The sequence below is a fragment of the Eublepharis macularius genome, chromosome 4, assembly GCF_028583425.1.
Source record: "Eublepharis macularius isolate TG4126 chromosome 4, MPM_Emac_v1.0, whole genome shotgun sequence".
Classification (NCBI taxonomy): Eukaryota; Metazoa; Chordata; class Lepidosauria; order Squamata; family Eublepharidae; genus Eublepharis; species Eublepharis macularius.
In genome coordinates, this window is record NC_072793.1 from 109,612,406 (window position 1) to 109,638,257 (window position 25,852).

General features: G+C 43.4%; 1 protein-coding gene across 1 annotated transcript in view; it reads right to left on the reverse strand.

Annotated features, from left to right (window-relative positions):
- The window catches only part of RAF1 (Raf-1 proto-oncogene, serine/threonine kinase), a 143,347-nt gene extending 132,809 nt beyond the window's left edge, over nucleotides 1-10,538 (reverse strand). The window contains exon 1 of the mRNA XM_054976857.1: nucleotides 10,472-10,538. The gene's annotated coding sequence lies outside the window, so the exon portion shown is untranslated. The remainder of the gene's footprint in view (nucleotides 1-10,471) is intronic.
- Between the last annotated feature and the right edge of the window lie 15,314 nt (nucleotides 10,539-25,852).

Genomic DNA, 25,852 nt, shown 5'->3' on the forward strand with positions numbered 1-25,852 from the left:
GTTTAAGCATTTCTGAGATATAACCTGTATGGAAATTTGAACTCTGTGTGTCTGAGAGAAACCCATTCATTCTATCTAAAGCAGGCAAACTGTGTGTGCACCTAAGAGAAAGTCTTATGTGTATTTGAGTGAGAAATTGATATCTGAAGCAGGCAAACTGTGTGTGCAGCCTGAGAGAGAAAGGCTGCTTCCACACACATTGGATAATGCACTTTCAATGCTCTTTAGTGATCATTTGGAACTGGATTTTCGTGTGTGAAACAAGAGATCCACTTTCAAAGGATTGCTAAAGTGCATTGAAAGTGCATTATCCAATGTGTGTGGAAACAGCCAAAGTTTATGAAGATCTGAGTGACTATGCCTATGAAAGAAACTTTCAGGGAGAGGAGACTGGGTGTCTTTATAGGACATTTGGGTTAGCATTTGTATAATGTGTGAAATGACCATGAAATATAGCTCAGGAATGTATTAATAAGTGCTAAACATGAAACAAATATATAAACTTGTTCAGTGTTAACTGATGTAAGATTCCTACATTTTACATTTGGGTGTGAGAAAATAGCACAAAGTTATTTTTACTATTGGCTTACACTTGAAAAAGTTTTTTTTTAAAAAAAACATTGATTTAAAAACCATATACTATACATGTTTGCTATGAACAGCTACATATCACAGCCAGAAGCAATGAATACAAGTGCCAAAGCTACATCTTGTGATTCTTACATACAATATGCTTTTAACTTTTGTGCCAGACAAAGTGAATCCATACCAACATGTCATGTATAAACAGAAAGTATGAGTGGTTTTATAAAAGCAGAGCAGGCATGTAATAAAGCCTCCATGATTTCTTCTAAAATATTCAAAACCTTTGTAGTTCTGTGTTTAAGTAGAAATAGAAAAGAGTCCTGTAGCATTTTTAAGACTAACCAAGCATAAGTTATCGAGAATCACAGTTCTCTTCTTCAGATGCATGGAGGGTAAGAAGAAACCGGTCAGATATATAGGTGGAGAAGGGAGAGGGGAGTAGATGCAATCAGTAGCTTCTGATAATGGGATCAGTTTGCTTCTGATAATGAAATTATCAGAATTTCATTATCTGACCAGTTTCTTCTTACCCTCCATGCATTTGAAGAAGAGAACTGTGATTCTCAAAAGCTTATGCTACAGTAAAGTTGGTTAGTTTTAAAGGTGCTACTGGACTCTTTTCTATTTTTGCTACTACAGACTAACATGGCTAACTCCTCTGGATCTATGTGTTTAAGTAGGAGTTTTTTTAGACAAGCATACACTCCATTCATTATTGTTGTGGACCCCAGCAGATCTGCCCAAGCTACAATGCAAGAAAGATTTCAGTATTTATGTAAAACATACTCCAAAGCCAGTTATCTCAGCACTGCATCTGCGAGCAACAGTAAATTGATGAGCAATCTGAATAGCGTGTAATGAATGCAGTTTACACAGGTAATCTCATTGTTTCATCAGAAACAAATACACAAAAGCTTCTTCTATAACTCCTCTGAAAATAATTATGCACAGACGACGATATTAGACTAATCAACTTTGCATGTGAACACAACAGTAAACAAATTTGGTAACTTCAATCTGTGTATGACTAATCATGAATTCTGAAGGAGATTAAATGTCATTCTGGATCTCATCTAAAAATAATTATTAGTGTGCAAGAATACATATCTAAAAGTAACAGGGCCTTAAAATAATAGCGTAGCCACCTCCATGTGGGGCCTGGGCCGTTTCCAGATGGTTTACCTTCTGCTGCTCCATGCCGCAACGTCGTGGCTCGTCCTGGGGCAAACGTGAAATATCGCGCGAGTTTTGTGTGACGTTGCGCAAAACTCGCGTGAGAAAATGCAATATTTTGCGTTTTCCCCGGCACGAGCCATGACGTTGCAGCATGGAGTGGAAGAAGGTAAGCCATCTGGAAACAGCCCTGGAGATCTCCTGAAATTACAACTGATCTCCAGGCTACAGAGATCAGTTCCCTTGGGGAAAATGGCTGATTTGGAGGGTGTAAAGAAAGATGTGTAAAAAAAAGACCTCCTTGATAATTCAATTTTGCATCGTTTGCAGAAAGCCAAGTGGGTGGGAGCCTTCCTCACCTCATCAGGCAGGCCATTCTATAAGACATGGGCCACAACAGAGAATTTGCTCGTATGGGCAGTTGTTGATTTTGCTCCAATGAGCAAAGCTGTCATGGTGGAGCAGAGCAGAAGAGGTAGTCCTACAGATATGAGGGACCAAGAGCATGAAGGGCTTTGTATGGTATAGTTAATACTTTGAATCAAGCCTGGTAACGGATAGGCAGCCAGTGGAGTGACGGGCTTTTTTACACAGGTAATTATGACTGTACTGTAATGAAAGGATGCTTTGATAAAGGCATAAGGTCTGTGGACTATACTACTGTGTACAGTACATACAAACAGATAAAACTTCTTCTAATACTTTATCTCCATGTCAGGAAAAATTCCATACGCTTGGTCAAGTTTCAGGTAGGTAGCCATGTTGGTCTGCATGAGAACATCACGATCTGAGTCCATTGGCACCTTAGAGACCAATAAGATAAATCTGAAGAAGCAAGCTTTGACTTTCAAAAGCTTTTGCCCTGAAAATTTTCTTAGTCCATAAGTTGCCACTGGGCTCAAAACATGCTTGGCCAAGGGAGCAAAACTGTCTGTTGATGGGGGGATTTGTATCTTTTAATTGCTCTTTAAGCTTGGTTTGTGTTTTTTTGTTCTCTTTGGGGTCTTTTTTTATTTTTATTTTTTTATTGCAAAGCACCAAGAGTATAAAAAACTGAAAAGCGATGTACAGAGTCTGTTCTGGAATATGGTAAATCCTAAAATTTTTATCATGTTCCTGTGCACGTAAGGGGCAGCTTTCACATCTATAACTAGCATATATCCTAATTTTTATAAGTCAGCCACGCATATATACATTCCATAAAACCATTGGCAGCTGCAAAAGCCTTGCCACTACAAATAATCTGGATTTACCTCGTAAAGTACCATTTCTCGGTTTTGCAGCTGCTGTCCCTAAGGCCACAGTTTATGCATTGCTGACTGAAGCAAGAAGCAGCCAGGCTGTATTTTGCCTTTCCTACATGTGGTAGTAACTCATCATCTGTCTCCTCATTTAAACATAAAAATTGCTTCTATCTTTTCAAATGCAAAGCTTTGCACTGGGCATGTTTCAGTCCTTGCTGCCCTTTCTCTGGCTTCTCTCATGGAATTTGGACTGTAACCCAGGTTCCCAGAATGCTGTTCAGCTGGTTTCAGTGCTGCTGATCATAATGAGCTGATCCAATTATGTTGCATCTCCCCCCCCCCCGTTTGAACGCCTCCGCTAACCTATAATTTTTCTCCCACATGCCCACAGCTAAATGAAGAGCCTGATACACCCAAGGAATTCCTAACCTACCAGAGCTGACTCCATTGGGAGTTGACATCACCTAAAAATGAATATGAGAGTGCTGTAACTAGGCTTCATATTTAGGTTAAGTGAGGCTATTCAAGAGAATCTGGCTACAAGGACAAGAAAGTATGACTGTCCATAAATGTACTGAGGATGCTTATGTAATCATTGTTGTAATGTTTCTCTAAAGGAGCATATATTTAAATTAGGTATGTAGTGAAATTTATGTATCCAATTCATTTCCTTTTGAGTTAAAAATTTCTTGGGTTAGACTTTTGAGGCTTTGAGCACAGGGGCAAAGTTGAAACAGCTCTCAAGGACAAAATTTCACAGAGGTTGGTACCTGTTCCTGGCTTGTTAGCATGTAGTCTTATGGGGGTGCGGTTATGAGTTCTTCCCACCCCCCTTACCTGTGGACTGGACATGGCTGAGCCTGTCATCAGAGGTTTTTGGCCCTTCTGATCGGCTAAGAGTTTAGGCCAACTGCAGGCAGCTGGTCTTGAAAAAAGTCTTGTTCCTTCAGTATCTTAGATCAGGGGAATGAGAAGAGAAGAGAACTTCTTTCTGCTTTTGCTCCTGTTCCTGAATGCTACGCAAGTGGTGGATTCCTGTGCTAGCAACCTTTGTGCTTTTGTCTTTGGGACTTTGGGACTTAAGAGCTAAAGCTCCCTTTTGGACTCTGAACCTGGCTGAAGGTAACATCTGGAACAAGTTCAGGGACTTCTAGTGAATATAGCCTAGCTTAAATAGTCTGTTGTTTTTTGTGCTTCTCCACATACTTCTATGTTTATTTTGTTTGCCTTTGCAGTTTTCTTTAATAAATTCCTGTTCTTAATTTGGTGTGAAGTTATTGAGAGTTGTGGCTTCATTCCAAATCCAATGCCACATGCTACCCTGTTCATTTTTTCTGGACTCCACCTGCTGAGTGCCTACCATGCAGGGCTGACATCCTGTTTAAAACCTGGTAGGGCTGGAAACTTGCCTCTCAATTCCACAGGTGAAGGTTTAGTTAAGAGAGGCTGGTGACGGCTTTCTACCCTGGCAGAGAGGCTTCACTTGCCAGTCCTTTCAGAATTTTGCCTTCTGATATCAGCAAGTGACTGGCAGCCCCTCCTGGGGACCCAGGCAGGCTTGCCAGAAATGGCTACAATGAAATCTGCTTTCAATCTCAATGAGAAAGGTGGACTATGAATAATATTTCTTTAAGCTAAAAATTAGCTGCAGAGGTTTAAGGGACACTTTATGGAATTAAAAGTGATTCCCTCAGTAATGAACAACAGGATCAGGGAAGAGCAAACTTACACTAAGAAATCAAGCACTTATGTATTTGACCGCCTCATGTAAATTGGTTTCTATTCCTAGGCAGTGGGCTAGAAGCCAATCAAGATATTGAGCTACCTCCATCACCACTACCCTTCAAAAAAATCAACTCTCATCAAAATTTGCAACATCACAAAGAAAGATTTGATATAAGGCTTCTTTGTGTGGTGGAAAATTTTAATGTGGGGCACATTTTTTTACAAGCCAGATGCTTTAAAATAAGCAATACCCTATGTGAAAATGAAGGTCGAACAAAATGAGAGCACACACACACCCTGCCCTGCCAAAACTACTGCACACCTTTTAATCTGCTCCTGATGGACATACAGTGAAGTGGGATGAGATGCCATCTCACTTCTTTTTGAAGAGAACCTAAATCCATCCTACGTCTTTTTCAATGGATGGAAACCATTCCAAGATGAAGCGCAAGTCTTCCCAGTAGCAACAAATATTAGGCCATGTCCATTAATGGTTTTGACTTCATAGTAATTATTTTTAGTAAAGATTGTTTACCAACTAGGCACTGCCAGTTGCCTGCTCATGGTGGGCAACCTTCTGCTCCCACCTCTCATTGCCTGTGCTCAATCTATCAAGCAGTGAGAAGAAAACAGGAGGGGGGCATTGCAAACTCTGTGACAGCTGCAACACTCTAGGAATTTCCCCAATCTCTATCGTCTTTACCAGTGTTTGTCATGCTCCTCCTCCTCATTCTCCATCCCCCAAATTTCCTAGGGGTTGCAGCTGCAGGACAGCAACTGTATCACTGACTATAATGATTTTGAAGCATGAATACCTAATTCAAACAAATAATTAGCAAATATTTATTCAGCAATTACTGACTTTAAAATGGTGAATGGACCATAGGTAAAATTTGAGGCTGGATTACTTTGAAATAAAACCATTTTTATCCATATTCCCAACAATATTACTCTGTTGGTAGGTGTGTGGAATGGATAGTTGACAGAAGTTAATGGACCAGATTGTTTCCTGATATCCTACCTGGATACATACAAAAAGCTAAAGGCTGTGCAGCATGTAGGGAAATATCTAGAGCAGAAGTGGCATTACTATTTCATGCCCAGTGAGTTCATTTGCAGGACTATAAGGTGGTAGTATAGCCACAGATAAATCTTTCTTCTTCAGCACCTCTGCATCTGTTGAATCAAATCCTGCTGAGCTGTTCTAATAGTACTTTAAAGTCCAAGGGAAGATCTAACAAAGGGTGAAATACCTACAAGTTGCTGTGGTCATTTTTCTCAATATTCTGATTTCTGACTGACTGACTGACTGACTGACTGACTGACTGACGATAAAGTCATACAGATCTGGTCTGACTTGCTCATAACAGTCAGAATAGAATATAGGCCAGAGGTGCCTAATGCTGCTGCTTGTTACAATTTCTTGGAGTGTTAAATACTGTTATTCCCCTTAAGGATGTTGACAGAATGTTCATAGTTAAGAAGGCAATCTCATATTCTCTCGTCTAGATCCTTTGCTACTTTTGGCTGGTCAAGGTCCTTCAGACAGAGGCTTCTGCACATGTATAAGGCACTCTGTGTAGAGGTGACATAGATTCCTGGGCTCAAATTAAAGCATTCTTACATTCTTTTATCACATCATTGTCTTTTCTGGCTGCTTGCAGAAGTCCATAATGGTACAGAACTTCATCATCTCTTTTATGTTAGCTTTGTGAGGTTGTTTCTTATGTTATTATTTATTATTATTTCTCATATTATTATTTATGTCTGGCTATGATATTACCATGGGAGAACATCATACCTCTGAGTAGGGTTGCCAGACCGTAGCCTGCAACCTCCAGGAGCATTTTGGGTCTGTTGGCATCATTTCCAGCAAAAAACCCCAGAAGGGATGTCATTACTTGGGGATTTGCAAAAACTATTGAGTTTTCACCGGAAGTAACATTGGTTGGTCAGTGTAATGCCGGCATGCCCGCCCCCATTTCCCTCAAAGCAAGGAGAAAAAAAAAGGGCCACACCAATCACAAACGAATGAAAACAGGCAAAAACCAACATGCAAATAAAGTATATCTATATCTATGTAAAAATTCCCTACGCGTTAAGCTACAAAGCGTCATCAGGGGAATCTGAAACATAATACAACAATTTAAGTTTTAAGTTCCCATAACGTTATAAAAATATTATTAAATTATCCATCTAAGATGATTCTAAAAATTAATTAAACAGTTAATAAAAATTAAAATTATGTATTTAAGAGGAGCAACTGGTTAAACACAGCTTATTCCATTCCTTTAACTGTATATGGAACAGAGAGGGGGGCGTGGAATCACAGAGAGCAGAAGAGATAACGTGTCCTGTGTCAGGCAAATTCTGGTACAACATTAAAGAAATCTTTTTGTTAAATATTACCAAGCTACAAGTATTTCCTTTCTCTTACAGCAAAAAACAGTAGTTGTTATTCAGTGAGAGGAACTGTTAATTTATATCTCAAGGCAAGATAGGGATCCCAAGTCCTCTAGTGAGGGAGGGGGATCCCCCACTCCCACCCTCCACTCCTCACCACCACTCACCTAGCTAAAGGGAGAAGGTGGGGAAATTGGCCTCCCGTGCATGCTCTCAGGGCAGCATGACGTCACTCCCAGAAGTGACGTTATCGTGCCACTGCAGGAGCACTCCTGCAGTTTGCGATGGGCCACATTGGGCCCAAATTGGCCCACTGCAAAGCACAAGAGTGCTCCCAGCCCCAGCACGATGACATTGGGGTTGGACTAGATGACCCTAGAGGTCCCTTCCAACTGTATGATTCTATGATTCTATCACTTCCCAGAAATGATTTCCTGGAAGACTTCCAAAAAGGTGAGTGCCAGGTCCCCCCCACCGCCAGGAGGGTAAGGGGACCTGACAATGCTAAAGCAAGATGATATAATTCTGCTAGGCAGCAGCTTTACAGGAGCTGATGTAATTTCAAGGACACATTTAACCCACTGGATTTTACCACAGCATTTCAAGCAATTCCAAGAGCTACTACTGTAACTTCTGAGTTGTACCACGGAAGTGGCAAGTGCGTGGCGACGTCACTTCTGTAAGTGACATTGTCATGCTGGCCGCAGGTGTGCTCCCAGAGTTTGTCCGCCACTGGCGGGCACCTGGTAACCCTAATTAGAGTGCAACCATGTATTTTTAAAATGTCATAAGTCCTGATGTTTATGCAAATAATGTATAGGCATAGTGACCTGATGGACCAATAAATGCTTAGGATGAGGATGTATTTCACTATGTCAGGTCCAAAACAATGATGTAACCCAAGATTCCAAGGACGTTGCAGTGGCACAATGGAATTGGCTGGGAGTTCTGTCTGTTTAGTTTAGCAGCTTGTAATAAGCAGAAATTGGGCAGTGAATGTTTCCACATATCAGCTAATGGTTTACTTGGTGAATTTCTGCTGAAGGTGTAAGGATGAGTTAGGCAATCCTACTGCCATCTCAGACATTTGAGATTAGGATACATGATCCTGATGTAGAATAAAAGAAATAACCTTGATGCTATTTTATACAGAAACACTATTGACCAAAGATAGTGCTTGAGTACAACTCGTGCAATCCCCAAAGCAATATGTAGAACTGCTGTAGTATTCATAAAGTAGGAGATATAAGATCCACTAGACAGTTAAAACACTGGAGTTGAGGTAATATTACAAGTTTTTTTACCTCATACAGTAACTGACTTGTTTATCAGCCAGCCAGCACTCAGCCCCTCGCCCATTTGTATATTACAGGCCACAATCCTGAGACCACTGAAAGCCAGCATGGTGTAATGGTTAGAGTATAGGGTTCCCATTCCCCCGTCTGGGGCGGGGGATCCCCCAATCCCACCTTTTCTTCCCCTGCACCTACTTACTTGGTCGTGCGGGCGCACTCCCTGGGGCGCCCCCTTCCCAGGCAGCACGGCATGCCCCACAATCAAGAACCACAGAGCCAAAGACTCCCCATATTGTTGTCCCAGAGGGGCAACTGGCATTCAGATTCATTCTAGTTATTCAGAATCTTATTTATCTCCAACAATATTTCTGGTCAAAAAATCACACATTACACATGTCCTTGTCTCTGCCCTGTTTCTGGTATTTGGGCCGAATTCATGTTAGGACCATGACACACAGGGAGCTTAAGCCTTTCCGCACATGCACTGGTTTCCCAGTCAGAAATGCTACACTTACCCAGTGGGGGAAACATATATAACACTAGAAGATGAACAAGTGAAAAAGATGAACAAGTAAGCCTGAGGTTCATTCACTTGTTCATCTTCCAATGTTATCAAATGTCAGCAATGCCCTTCCACTCTCCGCATCAGACAAACTGATCAGTCCTCCTTATGCAAAAGAATAAATAGATATAAATCTGACATTAAAAATCATACTCAAAAACCAGTGGGAGAACATTTTAACCATCCAGGACATTCCACTGCTGACCTAAAAGTGGCTGTCCCCAAACAAAGACGCTTCAAGGGCAGATTATAATGGGAAATTGCTGAACTTGAGTTCATTCACAAGTTCAGAACAATGGAAACCCACCCCTTCCCTCAGGGCTGATAAGACATAGGACTCATATCTCACAACAGATGCCAGTTTCTGCTGTAATCAAGCTGCAATGTCCCTTTATATCTTTACATCCTCCTTTGCTACACCTCTCCCATGTAATCAAGCTGCATCGTACCTTTGCATCTTCCTGATGCCCTTCCTCCTAACACTCCTTCCACCTTCTGGCTGGGATATAAAGGTTCAGGGATCTCCATTCCCACTTGTATCTGAGAGAGCTTTGACTCTCGAAAGCTTATACTCTGAAAATCTTGTGGTCTGTAAGGTGCCTCTGGACTCTAATTCTGCTGTTCTACCGCAGACCAGCACGGCTACCTACCTGAAACTATCCCTGCTACCCAACACCCCCTCCCTAGTGAAGAATCAAGCAATTCTTCTGCACACAATGTATGTGCTGTATCACTGGCTTATAGCTACTCTAGCTTCAAAAATGTCTCACAGTTCAAGGCTTTCTTTCTGTTCACACAATTCCAGAGGGCTTAGCATATGTTCATAAGGGAAAATATACTCGGCATAAATTTGAATATACTCCATACTGCCACTTTATAGGTTCCAGGAGTGATCCCTTAGCTTAAATTAAGCTGTGGATAAAGAGTGATTAATATACAGCAAGTGATTGTAAGTGCTCAGTATGTGTACACAAGTGGACACTTAGTACTCTGCACTGTCTGGCATGGTAATCCATAAATGATAATGCATGATGGATAGTTATTTACAAACCAAATGAACATTCTTGCTAATGTAAAGCTCAGGGCCACATAGTACAGCAGTCAAACTTCTCAAAACTGGAGTTTATTTAATGGGGACTTTGTTAAAGGGAGCAGCACATCAAGGAGGAAAAAGGGTTCCAATGAAGGGCCCATCATGATCTTAATTTTTCTTGATAGTAAGATTCACACTGGAAAATCATGTTATTTGGAATATGCAAGAAAACAATCAAAAGCATACAAAAGGTACAAAATGTGCTACCAGGCTGCCCCAGAGTTCATTCTTTATCTGTCTCTCTGGCTAGCTTCATTCACAGCCATCTCACTATGATTTTTGACATTTAGTAATGGCAGGTTCCAGGCAAAATCTGTGATTTTTCATAACCACTATAAAAATTACGATTTACATAAAACTACCACCCTCCCCCAATTTAATGCCCACTTACCAGCTGGAGTTTTGAAAGTGTGTTTCTTCAGATTGCTAGAGTATAGGAAAGGCTTCACACAATGGCATCATATTTTCTTCAATGGCTAATAAACTAGTCCAAGCAACTGGGTAGGATTGAAAACAAGATGCATCCGATGTTGACTCTAACAGCAGAAAGGGAGGAAGGGCCCAAGACTGACAGCCCAATTTGCCTTTTCCAGATTCCCATGCAGATTAGCTAAACACTCAAGCTAATCACATGGGTGGCACAAACTAAAAAAGGCAATAAATCCGCAACATCAATTTAAACGCCATCCAAGACATGTGCATTTCCCCTGGAGCTGCAACTTATCTTTCCCCATCTCGCTTGCAATTTCTCTCCCCTCCCCCCATTTAAATAGCTTGCTTTCTTTGGCTTTATGTTTTTCTCACTCTTTTATTTTTAGATAGTCAATTTAATATAGTGGCTTGCGGAGGCTGCATGACACCAGCAAATGTAACTGGATCCCAAGCCCCTGAGTGCCGGGAATTGCTGCCTCGGTCATCACTCTGCTGAAGGCACAATCCTGCAGCAGCAGGCAAAACAAAGGCATCAGAACCCTCCCTCTGACATGGAGGTCTGAAGGGGAGATCAGGATGGGGGCCATCAAAATGGGTATGGCAGGGAGAGCTCTGGGACTCGCTAGCGCAAGCCAAAGGAAGTCTTCCAGTAGAACTCTGCCAATTGCATGAATATTGGTGTCAGTCAGATGGACTGGGGCAAATGGGGATGGTGAAGGGTATAACAACTGGCATGGATGCTAAAAGCAGTGCAGCTAAATGAGATGCAAGAAGAAATTGATACAAGGCTGCCAGAAGGCAGATAGGGCTGGTAAAGAAAGACGTTCCAAGTCAAACCAAGGACATCTTGAAAAGAGTAAGATGGATTCATATCAATTCAAGGACTGTACCAGCATATTCCATCCATGTTTTAGTTGGCATGGGCATCTGGACGGTGCTTGAGCTCAGCCTCTCTCTCCAATCAGAACCACCAGGGTGTGGACAAATAAGCACATTTAGCTCTTTCCACACAATAAGTGGCCACAATGAACAAGAGAACTTTTCTATGTAAAGACAAATTTGCAGGCAAATTCCAATTCCATTTTCCCTGCAGCATTCAAGAGTAGTTCAACATAGAAAGATTTATACCAATTCTTAAATCACCTTCACACTAAAGCAAGAAATGCCCACAGAGGCTGATAGACACAGGCAGGACTGTATCATTCCTTACCTAGTGGTATGTTTGAGATTTGTTTTGACAGTCACAACTGTTCCCTTATTGCTCTGTGCAAGTGGGTTACATTTATACCTCATTCCATTCCTTAGACTCTGATTGGTTGGTCTTTTAAAAGGCAAAGCATGTACAAGGTATAAATATATGCATTATGCATTTAATTAAGATTGCTATTCCAATGTGCAGGCATTAAATACTTGAGCAACTAAATTAGTCTTGTATGCTCTCCAAAACAGAGTCTGGGTTCTGCTTTGGAAGATCTCTGCAGCAGTGGAGCAGCCACCTAGTATATTTCTCTCCATTCCTTTACCATTAACATTTGACCCATGGAGAACACTCTCTAGGCTTCTTTCAAAGGACTACTGTGTCCGAGGTTGAGCAGTCCTGGCACCCTGGAGTTGCCCCAGCCCCCTTACCTGAAAGCTGATGGGACTCCAGTGGCAGGCGCAAGAAGCCCCTGGGAGGGGGTGCAGCTCCAGCCAGAAGAAAGGGAAGGGAAAAGGGAGCCAGAGAGAGAGAGACCAGCCAGGGGCACGCTGCCCAACCCCACCCCAAAGGGCAACAGGAACCCACACCTATCACAAGAGTGCCAAAATTGGGTATGTTCAAGTGTACAGTTCATATTTTGTTGGTGTTTGTATGGCTTATGGCTTCGGCTGGAAAAGCAATAAACATATTATTATTATTATCAAGAGTGCCAACAAGGGGGTAGAGGTACTGGAAGCCCCTGCCCAAGCCCTAGGGAAGAAAGTGGCAACCCAGCCACAGGAAGGTGGAGCAGCTCCCAAGCCCCAGAGGATCAGAAAGAGCAGGTGGAAGCCAGCCAGCTCCACCCTCCAGTAGGAGACTAGGGGCCCTGACAGGGGAAGTAAGGACAGCCAGGAGGAGGCCAGGGCAGAGGGAGAAAGTACAAGAAATAGGGGCAGCCAGCCCACAGCTACCTTACTGGCAGGACAGCAGAAGCAGCACAGGGCCACATCCCAAGCTGCAAACAGGGAGGAAGGGAATAGTAGAGACCAGCTGAGGCTGCTGGAAGCTCAGAGCAGAGGAAGCTTGGCAGCCAGCCAAGAAAGCACAGCTGTAGCTGTCCAATGCAGCCAAATTAGCTACCCCAGCTGTAACTGCTTGAGGCAGCCCAGGCCAATGCTGGAAGACAAAAGAGGGGTGTGGCCTGGCAAGTGGAGCCTGGGATGAGGGGCAGGATATAAGGGAAGTCCACCCACAGGGTGTGATGGGTTGTGTAGGAGTGATGGAGTGGAGAGAAACAAGAGAGTGCAAGGAGGTGAGGAAGAAAGTTGATGAAGGAGGAGATGGAAGAGAGTAAGAGTGGTGATGGGGTCAGGTTGAGCAGGCCAGTGAGTGGACTGAGAGGGAGCCAGGGTGAGGTATACCGCCCCTCCTTCCACAGAGCAGGGTCCTGCAGTATCCCTGACACCCCTCCCCCCGAAGCTGGAGTCAGGCATGCTGATGCCCCGCCCAGTGGTGTCTGCGGTGAGCCCTGACATACTGTGGTGGCTTGCAGTGTTAAACTGTCCTCCATCAGAACAGAAGGTACATTAACAAAATCACTCTATCAACATAAACTTATTATGTCCTCATATGGGGTTCAGGGACCCATGCTCCTGCCCTTGGCAGCTCCCTTATTCATCAAGCAATTTCCTGTCCTGCTTGATATTATACAGCCTCAGAACTGGGGAGGGGGTTTGCAGAACCTAGTTCCTCCTGGTTCTTCCTCTCCACTGGGCCCCTCCTGCACAGCTTGAAGAAAGGACCCAGCCACCTCTTCATCGTCCTGCTTCTAAGCCCCATATGAAGTTAAGTGCTGCAGGCTGCACATGCTCAGTCAATTCCCCTCGGATACTAAGGTTACTTCCACATGGGGACAATTCCTCACTGCGCTCTCATTGACACTGTAGAAACTTCATATGGAGGGATTCACCGTGGCATCCCCTCTCGCCCATGATTTCCCCCTTCCTCACAGCTGGAGGGCTTTTTGCAACAATTAGATAGTAGGTATCACTATAGTATAGTGATACTATAGCAATGTGCCTGCTAGCAATATGCGGGGGGAGGGGGGTTGTCAGTGGGAACGGGAACTGGCAGGCATGCTGGGAAATAGTGCCAAATGTGGGTGGGGACATGGGGGAATCTGCACCATCCACATGGTGACCAAACATGCTTTGAGTAAGAGCTTTCTGGAAAAAAATCCTCTTAAGCAGGTTTAGGGAAAATTGCACTGAGGCAAGGGAAATCCCAAAAGATGGTGATTGTGTGATTATGTTGTATGGAAGCAACAAGCAAACAAGCACTGCAGATGGGAAAAGGGATGTAAAATTAAGGCTGGTAAGGATAGGAAGCAACAGAATGAATCTTCTTTTAATGTTCTGGTTGATGTCAGATGCAATTCCAAACAGGGATTTCAGGTTAGGAGGATAAATGGGAAAGCAGCTTGAGCCTCTAACTTCACTTTTGTATTGCTATTAACACTTACTGGACCAATCCAAACATTTATACATGGGATTCTCTCACCTAGCCAGAATGCCTTCTACATCATTCAATAAAAGTAATCAATATATGCAAAAGAGAGGCACTGGTAGATTAACACCCTCCTCTGAAATTAATATGGGATCACATGTACACACAAGCTGTTGGGAGATGTGGATTTCTGCATCAGGATAATCCTACGATTGAACCATTCATTGCACCTCTGCTTATAAATATCAGAGATGGGCAAATTTATGTGAGAGATGGACACCCACAAAGCCCATAAACACTGCATATGTAAATATTTATAATGATTGTGAATCTTGCACATTAGTGTAAACATGAGCTGCTCTCTTATACATCAAAATGCAAGTGTGTTTTATTATGGCCCTCATTTCTATGTGCTGTGTTATCTCCAGCTGTAAACAGTGTCTTGCAACTAATCTCTGTGAAAGATTGCTTCCCACACTGTCATGCCTTCTTCATTTGTAAACAGATATAAAACTTTCCCAGAATGACCTTCCATCCCTGTAGGCAGAGCTGGAAACAAGAAATTGGAACTAGAGATTGAGGCAGAAATGAGATTTGTACAATGAGAGCAGTACTTGTTAGATCATTCCCAACGGAAAAAGGAAAAACAAACAGCATATGATCCAGGCAGTACTTTTCACTGAATTAACTGTATTGTTAGAAGAGGGCACAGTAGAATAGCTTTCAAGAAGAATTGGTCTTTCCTGTTTTAGATGCTGGGAGGGAAAGTGGCATGGTACAGCTTGATTTCATCAGCTGTTGGAAGCTAAGCAGGGTTGGTACTTGGATGGGGATAACCAAGGAAGACTCGGCAGAGGAAGACACTTGCAAACAACCTCTGCTTCTCATTTGCCTTGAAAGCCCCTTGCTGGAGTTGCCATAAGTTGGTTGTGACCTGACAGTACATAAGTATGCATGTAGTTTAGATGCTATCATCCCAGTTACTTTATCTCCTACCTATTTAATAGCTAGAGTTATGGCCACTGGTTCAAATGGAGTGGTAGGTAGTATCATATGAGCAGTCTGAGACCGTAAGTAGGAATGCATATTCTTATTTATTTTCAATGTTTGTATACTACTTTGTCTAGGGTCAAGAATGTTTATATAAAAATGCAATTGAAAATTATAGCAAAAATAATTTTAAAATGATGACAATGTATCATGAACAATAAACTTTTATTTATAGATTTTTTTAAAAATTGCTTTTTAAAATTTACATTAATTCCAAATTCCATTTTGAGGTTAAAAAGCCTCCACCCCCCTTTTGTTTGTCGGAACATGTGTTTGATATGTAAAATATTCTATGCCTGATGCTCTCAGATGTAACACTAAACCCTTCTAATTAATTGACAGGCTCACACCTGTATCTATTTTCAACCAGCCCCCTCTTCAGTGTAATCAGTAGGGTTGCTAACCTCCAGATCATGCCTGGCGATCTCATGGAATTGCAATTGATCTCTAGACTACAGAGATCAGTTCTCTTGGAGAACATGGCTGCTTTGAAGGGTGGAGTTCATGGCATTATATTCGACTAAGGAACTTCCCCTCCCCAAACCCTGCCCTCCCCAGGGTCCATACCCAAATCTCTAGGAATTTCCCAATCTGGAGGTGGAAACCCTAGTGAGAGGCCAATGACTTCTGCCCATCAACTTGCTACTTCAGTCATTCACAGATGCTTGGTTTGATTGACTTCCAGTGCCTTGCTCCAGGGAACTCCAAGGATCTTGACCTGGATATAACATGTTCTCTCTCTCTGGTCTGAAAGGCCAGGTTTCTGTTGCAGGTTCCAGCAGAGGTGTAAAAGAAGAGCTAAGCAGCACAGATGGAGTCAGATGGCTGGGTACAAAACTTTTTCTTCACAAAATTTTCCTCATTACACATGGCCATGCTCAAATTGCTACTAAACAGCCAGACTTGCGCATTTTGAACTCAGATATCCATATACCTCAGTACAAATTATAAAGTAGGAAATGCACTTGCAAATTTGGGGATTCAAGGATACATTAATAATTTAAGATCTCTATTCAAATGTGAAACAAAACTTTAGAACTACTTAAGACATGATGGTTTCTCTAAACTACATGTGCACAAGAAAATGGTCCTACCTGTAATGTGTGGGTATCAGTTGGGTAGCTGGGCTCAAAAGAATTCCAAAATTAAGAGCAGGCTTGGTGCAAGCAATTTTGCAAAATTTAGGAGCCAGCTGAATTTTCTGGAGCAATCTTAGAGGATGCAAGAGACAGAAATATAACTACACAGCATTGGTAACAGAAGGACTCCTGTTCTCTGTCTCTGAGCCAAAGTTAGTGGTTGTGTAGGAAACATTTACTAGTTTTTGAAAAAGAGATAATAAAATATAAAGGAGATCATGTTTCAAATCGAAGTGCCTACATATTTTACAATTTCTAGGTCTCATCTTCAAAGAACTTACATGAGTTTTTGAAGTTCAAAGAATTTCCTTTCACTAATGGAGACTAGTCCAATTAAAGGTATCATCTTTCTTCGGGTTCAGACAACTTTTCCAGCAACAAGATCACATGGAGCATATCATTTATTTATTTAAATGTTTATACTTGGCCTCTCTCTTATAAATCCACGCTGCTGAAGGGGAACAGCCCTGGGAGTTATTTGCCCCAGGTTTGATGCTGTTGGGAAGTGAATTTTTTTTTCCGGCTTCCCCATAGCATCATGGCACATTCATGCATCTCCCAGGGCTCCCCCCACTTTTCTCTGATCTTTCGCAAACTTGCTTTGCTGCAAAATTTTCGGAAAGATAGCACTTAAGCCTAGTTGGCTGTAGTAAGGGTGGAAAAGTTTGGATTTTCTCAGTCCTGCCCACATAACAGCTGTTTTCACTGCCTGCATCTCAATGGCAGCCATTCCTTCCTTGTTCAACAGGCGGGGGGGGGGGGCTTTTTGATTTTTTGAGTTGGCAATTGAATATTATTATATTGACATAATACCCTATACATCATGTTATCTGAATTCCTAGCACTCTTTTTTTTCCAGACATATAAGGAGTATATCTCCTCAATAAAAGGGACCAGAGATGTACTTCTTTAACAATGAAAGCTGGGAATTCAGAAAACCTGATACAGAAATTGTTATAAAGTTATAATGATAAAACAATATTAAATTGCCAAATTAAAAAAGAAATGAAAAAGCCCTGGCAGAGAATGGGCTGGCCACTGAAATCACAAAAACATGAAGCATAGAGATCACCTCTGAATTTGTTATAACAGGATGCAAGATTCTTGCCACATGGACACCCATGCATCATAACTAAGGTTGCTAATGCTAGCGTAGGAAATTCTTGGAGAGTTGGGTGCCTGGGGAAGGTGGATTTGGGAGAGGGGAGGTAGCTCAGTGGGGATGTGATGCCACAGGGTCCACCTTTGAAAGCTGCCATTTCCTGCAGGGCTCCAGCACTCGTTCTGCCATTCAGGGAGGACCACATTCACAATTACCTTCAAGCAAAGGAACCACATTTACCTCCATCCCTGGCATGAGGCCTGCATCTCAGGAGGGCTTGCAGCTTATCCGTTTTTCCCAGCACCTGCTGTTTCAAGATGGCAACTGTAAGCCCCACTGGCCTTGCTAGGGTTCCTGGTCCTCCAGTGGGGGTGGGGGATTCCCCACTCCCAGACTCTGCCCCCCACTACCTCTTACCTGGCTGATGGGATGAAAAAGGTGTGGAGAATGGCTCCTGCACACTCTGGAGCCTTCATTGTTGTGCCGAGAATGACATCAATGGCAACGAAGGCAAGGGAAAGGCCCCCTCAAAGGGGTATTTTGTTTAAAATTAGCCAAATGCACGGTAAGTTCCCTCCCACGCATGCCCCCCATGCCCCCCCATCCCCTGGTTTGGACCCTGGAGGGACCTGGCAACTCTGACAACGCTAGTTTCCTGAAACATGCAGTGAATGCCATTGGGAGGAACAATGCTCAGAAGAGCCACAAGAAGAGCTCACAAACCACTGAGTATGATAGCTCAAGGAGCTATCAGTTGTATTTCCAAGAGAACACCAGGCCCCACCTGGAGGTTGGCAATCATAATCATAACTAGAAGAAGGCTCTTGTAGATCTGTGTTAGTCTTGCAAGAGATTGATCTACATTCTGTTGACTCAGCTTCTTTGATGTCATAGCATCATCTGGTCCAGTATAATCATAGGCCTTGTAGAGCCATACAGTTTACTTTTTAGGGCCCTGGAGATCTTCCACAATTACAATGATCTCCAGACTACACAGATAAGAACATAAGAACATAAGCAAAGCCATGTTGGATCAGGCCAGTGGCCCATCCAGTCCAACATTCTGTCACACACAGTGGCTAGAAATCCAGTGCCATCTAAAGGACTGTCAGTGAGGCCAGGACACCAGAAGCCCTCCCACTGCCTTCCTTCCAGCACCAAGACAACAGAGCACCACCTCCCCACAAAGAGAATACCATCTATCTCCTGTGGCTAATAGCCACTGATGGACCTCTGCTCCATATATTTGTCCAGTCCCCTCTTGAAGCTGGCAATGCTTGTAGCTGCTACCACCTCCTGTGGCAACGAATTCCATGTGTTTATCACCCTTTGTGTAAAGTAGTATTTTCTTCTATCTGTTCTAACCCGACTGCTCAATAATTTCATAGAGTGCCCACGAGTTCTTGTATTGTGAGAAAGGGAGAAAAACACATCTTTCTCGACCTTCTCTAACCCGTGCATTATCTTGTAAACCTCTATCATGTCTCCCCTCAGTCGTCTTTTCTCCAGGCTAAAGAGCCCCAAACGCCTCAATCTTTCCTCATAGGGAAAGTGTTCCAACCCTTTAATCATTTTAGTTGCCCTTCTCTGTACTTTTTCCAGTGCTATGATATCTTTTTTAAGGTGTGGCGACCAGAACTGTACACAGTACTCCAAATGAGGCCTCACCATCGATTTATAGAGAGGCATTATGATACCGGCTGATTTGTTTTCAATCCCTTTCCTAATAACCCCTAGCATAGCATTAGCTTTTTTTATGGCAGTCGCACACTGTGCTGACGTTTTTAGTGAGTTATCTATCATGACTCCAAGATCTCTCTCTTGGTCAGTCTCCGCCAGTTCAGACCCCATCAACTTGTATTTATATTTTGGATTTTTGGTTCCAATGTGCATTACTTTGCACTTGGCTACATTGAACCTCATTTGCCACATGGATGCCCACTCTTCTAGCCTCGACAGATCCCTTTGGAGTGCCTCACAATCCTCTCTGGCTTTCACCACCCTGAACAATTTCGTGTCATCTGCAAATTTAGCCACTTCACTGCTTAATCCCAATTCCAAATCATTAATAATGATCAGTTCAGTTCATCTGGAGCGAATGGCTGCTTGAACTCTATGGCATTATAGCCCACTGAAGTTCCTTCCCTCCCCAAACCTCAGCCCTCCCCAAGCTCCACCTCCAAATCTCCCACCCTAGTGTCAGTAACTCTAACCTGGCGTAATCTACACATCTTGGGTGCACTCAGGACTCTTAGGGGAGCAAATTGGGAGAGTTATAGATTTTAGGGTTTTAGGCACTCCTTTCTTCACATGTATCTACGGGACTGTCTCTCCCCATATATTCCCCAGAGGACACTCCGATCATGGGACAAACAGCTGTTGGTGGTCCCTGGCCCCAAGGAGGCCCACCTAGCTGCAACTAGAGCCAGGGTCTTTTCAGTCCTAGCTCCCACCTAGTGGAATGCTCTATCTGCTGAAATCAGGGCCCGGCAGGACTTACTATCTTTTTGCCGGGCCTGCAAGACAGAGTTGTTCTGCCAGGCATATGGCTGAGGCTGGGCCTCCGCTGGGCTGGAAAAAAGGGGTGTATAAAACCCTCCCTGTGAAGGCTGTCCACCATCTTGTTTTAAACGTGTTGTTTTTAATGAACATGAATTTTTAGCTGTATTTTAATTGTATTTTAATATGTTGTTATCCACCCTGAGCCTGCTTGCGGGGAGGGCGGAATACAAATTTGAAATAAATAAATAAATAAATAAATAAATAAATAAATAAATAAAAAATTATAATGGCTTCTAACAGCAAGAAGAGTTGTTTTATACGGCTCACCTCATCCTATAGATAAAATTCCTAAATTTCTAACACAGGCCCTTTACAAAGTCGCACACAGCAAGCATGGCCGTTTTCACACATCCTTATAGGGATGACCCACTCATAGAATGCTGGTGGCTTTCCCCCATTAATCCAGACATTTCCATTTGCGAAATGGTTGCAGGCTGTTTGGTTTCTGGTTTTTTGGCGCCTTTTCTGGGGGTGTGCTTTTGGCACACTGAGGGAACACTAGATGGGAAAAAAGCCTTCATCCATTGGCAGAAGACAGCAGAATTTTAGTGCCATGACCAAGAAGGCCCTTTTCTGCTTTACTACCCACCTAATGTCAGAAGGCCTTGACCTGGATAGCCTAGGCAAGCACATGAGGTAAAGTACTCCACTACCCTCCACCCCCAGCCTCCTGTACCCCCACAACCCTATGCTATGCAGAGGCAGGAAATGGCAAAACATATCTGTTAGTCTCTTACCTTGAAAACTGTAGCAGGCATCGCCATAAGTCAGCTATGATGTGACTGCACTTTCCACCACCACCAATGTCAGAAAGCAGGGGCACCCAATGCAGGGCTTCAGAAGATGTCTATAGCAGTTAGTGAGGTTTGGAAGTTGGTAGTCCTTCAACTTATGCTGACAGAAAGAGAAACTGAGCCAAGGTCACCAGGGAGCTTCATGGCAGAGTGGAGATTTGAACCATGAACTATTATCTTATGAGTATAGTACAAGTTTTGGAGGCTTGTGTGGTACAGACAATGACTCTTCCTGGTTAAGATGACATGGCTTTTCCTTGGGAAATATTTCATAGCAAACACTGTGGTGATGTGGCTGAACATTCTCTCAGTCTTGTCATGTCACTTGCTGACAGATTTTTGTTAACATGCCATAGGTACACTTTGTACTTCCTTATAACTAATTACACAAGTAAAGAAAATTACCAGCATCTGTTAAAACAATTCCAACTGGTTTGGTGACTAGCAGAGCCCTGCATTTGCAAAGAGCTGTATACAGCAAAACAATAAGCGAGCAACCTTCTACTACAGCCTTTCCCATCAATCACCAATCACACTTTCATGATCTTTTATCAGATCACTTTCATTTTTCGCTATCCTTCTGGTTTTGTGTCCATTCTTCTGCAAAACTACTATAAACCAGTTTGCCTACCTGGAACACATGTCCACATGTGTCAGAGAATGGACAGGCATAACAAAAAAAATGTGTGCATTTTAAAACAAGACAAGAAGTGCAAGAAACTGCGCCTGGGAAGAGATGCAACATGGCACACATGTTCCTCCCACCCAGCCAGTATCTATACTGCAAGCCTTCAGCAGCTGTTCCTACTATAAATGCTGTTCCTAGGGCATGGGAATACCCAGCAACAAGTCAAGGAAAGAGCCAGAGTTCTGCTGTAGGAGGTGGGAATCAGCGGACACCCACCCTTCCATTAGCACAATTTTTTTACTGCATCAAACTCATATGTAGAAGGCAGCAGGTCTGCCCAATCAAAGTCATATGCACTCCTCAGACCCTCTGTCGCTTCTGCCTTTTTATGGTGTTGCTTTGGCCTCCCTCTTCTCTGCTTGAAGAGTACGGTTGCCCACTCTGTGTTGGCAAATTCCTGGTGATTTGGGGGTGAAGCCCGGTGACAGTGGAGTTTGGGAAGAGGAAGATGCTCACAGGAATGTTATACCATAGAGTCACCCTCCAATCAGCCATTTCTTCCAAGGTAACTGATCAATGTAGTCTAGGGTCACCAGCCCCCAGCTAAGGCTCGCTGCCACCGCCCACCTGATGGTGGGGGGCGGGGTATATGTAAGGAGACTGGCTGAAACACATAGTGAAATGGAATGCACTCTATAGAAGCTTCTGATGATGTCACTTCAGGTTCAAATAGGAAGCAATGGGGTCTCACTGGGCCCCACCTGGAAGTTGGCAACCCTTCTGAGACATCTCCTCCAACCACAAAAGAATTGGACGGAGCATAAAAGAAGCATCCTAAAGGGGTTAAAGGCCTGTGTGTTGCTGTGAGTTAAGATGCAAAACACACACAATGATATAAGAAAGCTATCAAGGGACTGCTGTCTCAGAATGAGTTGAAATGTATGTGTGATTGTAGTGGGAAGAGAAGGAGTAGGGCTTTTTGCGGCATTCTATCACATCCATCCTACGTTGCTGACTTCCTGATGCGCCAGCTAAGATGTGCCTTCCAAAAACACAAAGGAGTCGGTCATGTTAATAATTTTAGCTCCTGATGGGTTCAGCTTCAGCATAGCTGATCAATTAGAGCCAGTATTTTAATCAAAGTTTTGATCGAGGTATTTAATTGATTGGTCAACAAACATTGCAATCCTAAACAGAGTTATGCCCTTCTAAGCCCATGGACTCCAAGGGTTTAGGCATAACCAGGGCTTTTTTTCAGGGGGAACGCGGGGGAATGAAGTTCCGGCACCTCTTGAAAATACTTGGCAATAGTGCTTGAAAATAATATTATTTCAAAGAAAACCATGCGTTTCTTCCTCATTTCCCTCTTGAGAGTTCCGCCACCTCTTTTCCCAGAAAAACTCCCCTGGGCATAACACTGTTTAGAACCACACTGTAACTTTTGCAGCAATAGTAATATACAGTGAAATAGGGGAAGAAAAGGCTGTGACTCTACTGGGAAAACAATTTATAAGAACAGGGGAGGAAGATGGTTGGCATACGTCCTGTGATGCAGTAGATGAAGGGAAGTACCATATAACACAATAGCGGATGAAGAGGGAGCCAACTGTAGGAGACTGACAGGGGAGAAGCTGAAAGAGAAGAAAGTGGGAGGGGTAGCAGAAGTACCAGATTAGTGGGGAACAGAAAAATCTAGTCTCATTTCCCTGAGTCTGCTGTTTCTTTTGTGAGAATGACTCAGAAGAAGTATAGTAATCTTAGCCAATGGTCTAGTTTTACATCAGAGAAATTAAGCTGGTTTCTCTTGAGTATTAGTAATCATTTGGAATTCTTTTACAGCTGGTACTTTTGTAGCCAGTTATTGGATATTTTTGCAGTCTTTTCAGTTTAATATTTGGGGGGCTCTATTTTTTTTTATTGCATTTCTTCCATCCAGTTGGGAGTGTCATTTATTCTCTTTGACAAAGAGCTCTGCCAAGTTCACTGCAGTAAATGAGGACACTATAGGATGATTAATCTGTCCAGAATAAACATAAGCAAAGTTCATATGCAAATTGTGGCTTGTTATTAGACTCGCTTTGACTCCTTCCATGAGACAGATTTCATTAATGTTGGCAGTCAGATAGATTGGCTGCCGCCATGTTTTGTTCAACTTACCACATGGTTTTTCCCTGAGATCCAGATCAGAGCACGCAGTTGTCTTTGGACAAGAGAGGCAGGCTATTCAGCTGGCTGCTGGAGGGCTAAAATGAGCATCCACGTTATGAATGCTTTTTCTCAACTCTGAGGCTTTTAAAGCTTGTTCCTTGATTATTTATAGCATTCGTAGTATGTATCCCTCAAAGAGTGATAGCAGCATGAAGGACATATTAATTATAGTATATTACATCTGAAAAACTAAGGGATTACAGAGACTGTAAATAAAATTTACACTATTTAAAAAATCCTATTTTTAACAGAGCAACAAATACATGCTAGCCTTAATGGGTTTCTGGAAATACTTAAGGGAGAAATCCTAAGCCTTCTGAGATGATATTAGACCATTTCAGTCCACTCTCTGGGGATGAGATTGACAAGATCCTGCGAGCAGTTAGGCCTACCACATGCTCCTTGGATCTGTGCCCTTCGTGGCTGGTGAAGGCCAATGTAGATGGGCTACGGGATGCCCTGGAGCCCATTGTCAACATGTCCCTGAGCTCCGGGATATTTCTAGAAGTGTTGAAGGAAGCTGTGGTTAGGCCTCTCCTGAAAAAACCATCTTTGGACCCTACCGACCTGGTCAGTTACCGCCCAGTTTCAAACCTCCCGTTCCAGGGTAAGGTGATTGAGCAGGTGGTGGTAGAGCAGCTGCAGGTCTTCCTGAATGATTCCTCATCCCTAGATCCTTTCCAGTCTGGCTTCCATCTGGGACATGGGGCGGAGACATTGCTGGTCGCCCTGATAGACGATCTCCGTAGACAGCTGGATCAAGGCGGGTTGGCGCTGCTGATATTGTTAGATCTATCAGCAGCATTCGACACGGTCGATCATGACCTGTTGGTCCACTGCCTTGCCGATGTGGGGATTCAAGGGACAGCTCTGCAGTGGTTTGTCTCTTTTCTCCACGGTCGGGGACAGAGGGTGGCACTAGGGGAGAAGTTGTCATCCCTCCACCCGTTGGTGTGTAGTGTCCCTCAAGGGGCAATACTCTCCCCCCTGCTATTTAACATATATATGTGCCCCCTTGCCCAGCTGGTACGGAGTTTCGGACTTGGGTGCCATCAATATGCAGATAACACCCAATTGTATCTGATGATAGACGGCCGGCCTGACTCTGCCCCAGATGTCCTGGAACGTGCCTTCGGAGCTGTGACTGGATGGTTGAAGCAGAGTCGGCTGAGACTGAATCCCTTGAAGAAGGAGGTCCTGCATGTGGGTCTAGGGTCCATTGGTGCAGGACTCCGGCTTCCTGCTCTTGATGGAGTGCCACTTATGCCGGTGTCGAGAGTTAGGAGCCTGGGGGTGGTCCTGGATGCTTCCTTGTCTATGGAGGCACAGGTCACAGCGGTTGTTCGATCCTCTTTCTTCTATCTAAGACAGGCTCGACAACTTGTCCCCTACCTATTGACCCATGACCTTACGACAGTGATCCAGGCAATGGTCACCTCCAGATTAGACTACTGCAACTTGCTCTACGCAGGGCTTCCCTTGGGCTTGATCCGGAAACTGCAGCTGGTTCAGAATGCAGCTGCACGGGTGGTTGCCAGAGCACCAATCATGACTCATATAACACCTATCCTCCGTCAGCTGCACTGGTTACCGGTTGAGTACTGGGTCCGGTTCAAGGTTTTGGTGTTGACCTATAAAGCCCTATGCGGACTGGGCCCAGCATATCTTTGTGACCGCCTCTCCCCATATGTTCCCTGGAGGTCGCTTCGATTAGCTACTAAGAACATGCTGATGGTCCCTGGCCCCAGGGAGGTCCGCCTGGCCTCTACCAGAGCCAGGGCCTTTTCGGTTCTGGTTCCGACCTGGTGGAACTCTCTGTCTGAGGAAACTAGGGCCCGGCAGGATTTGTTATCTTTCCGCCGGGCCTGCAAGACGGAGATGTTCCGCCAGGCATTTGGTGGGGGCTAGGCAGGACAATGCTGTATTTTAATATTTTATACCTGCCAATTTTAATTGTTTTGATATAATGTTTTAATGTTTTTATAATGTTTTTACTGTTTTAAACTGTTGTTAAACCGCCCTGAGCCCGTCTGACGGGGAGGGCGGTCTAGAAATGTGATTAAATAAATAAATAAATAAATAAATAAATAAATAAATAAGCAGATCTACTCAAAATCCTACTCATGTTATTTAATCAGACTTACTCCCAGGAAAGTGTTCTTAGGATTG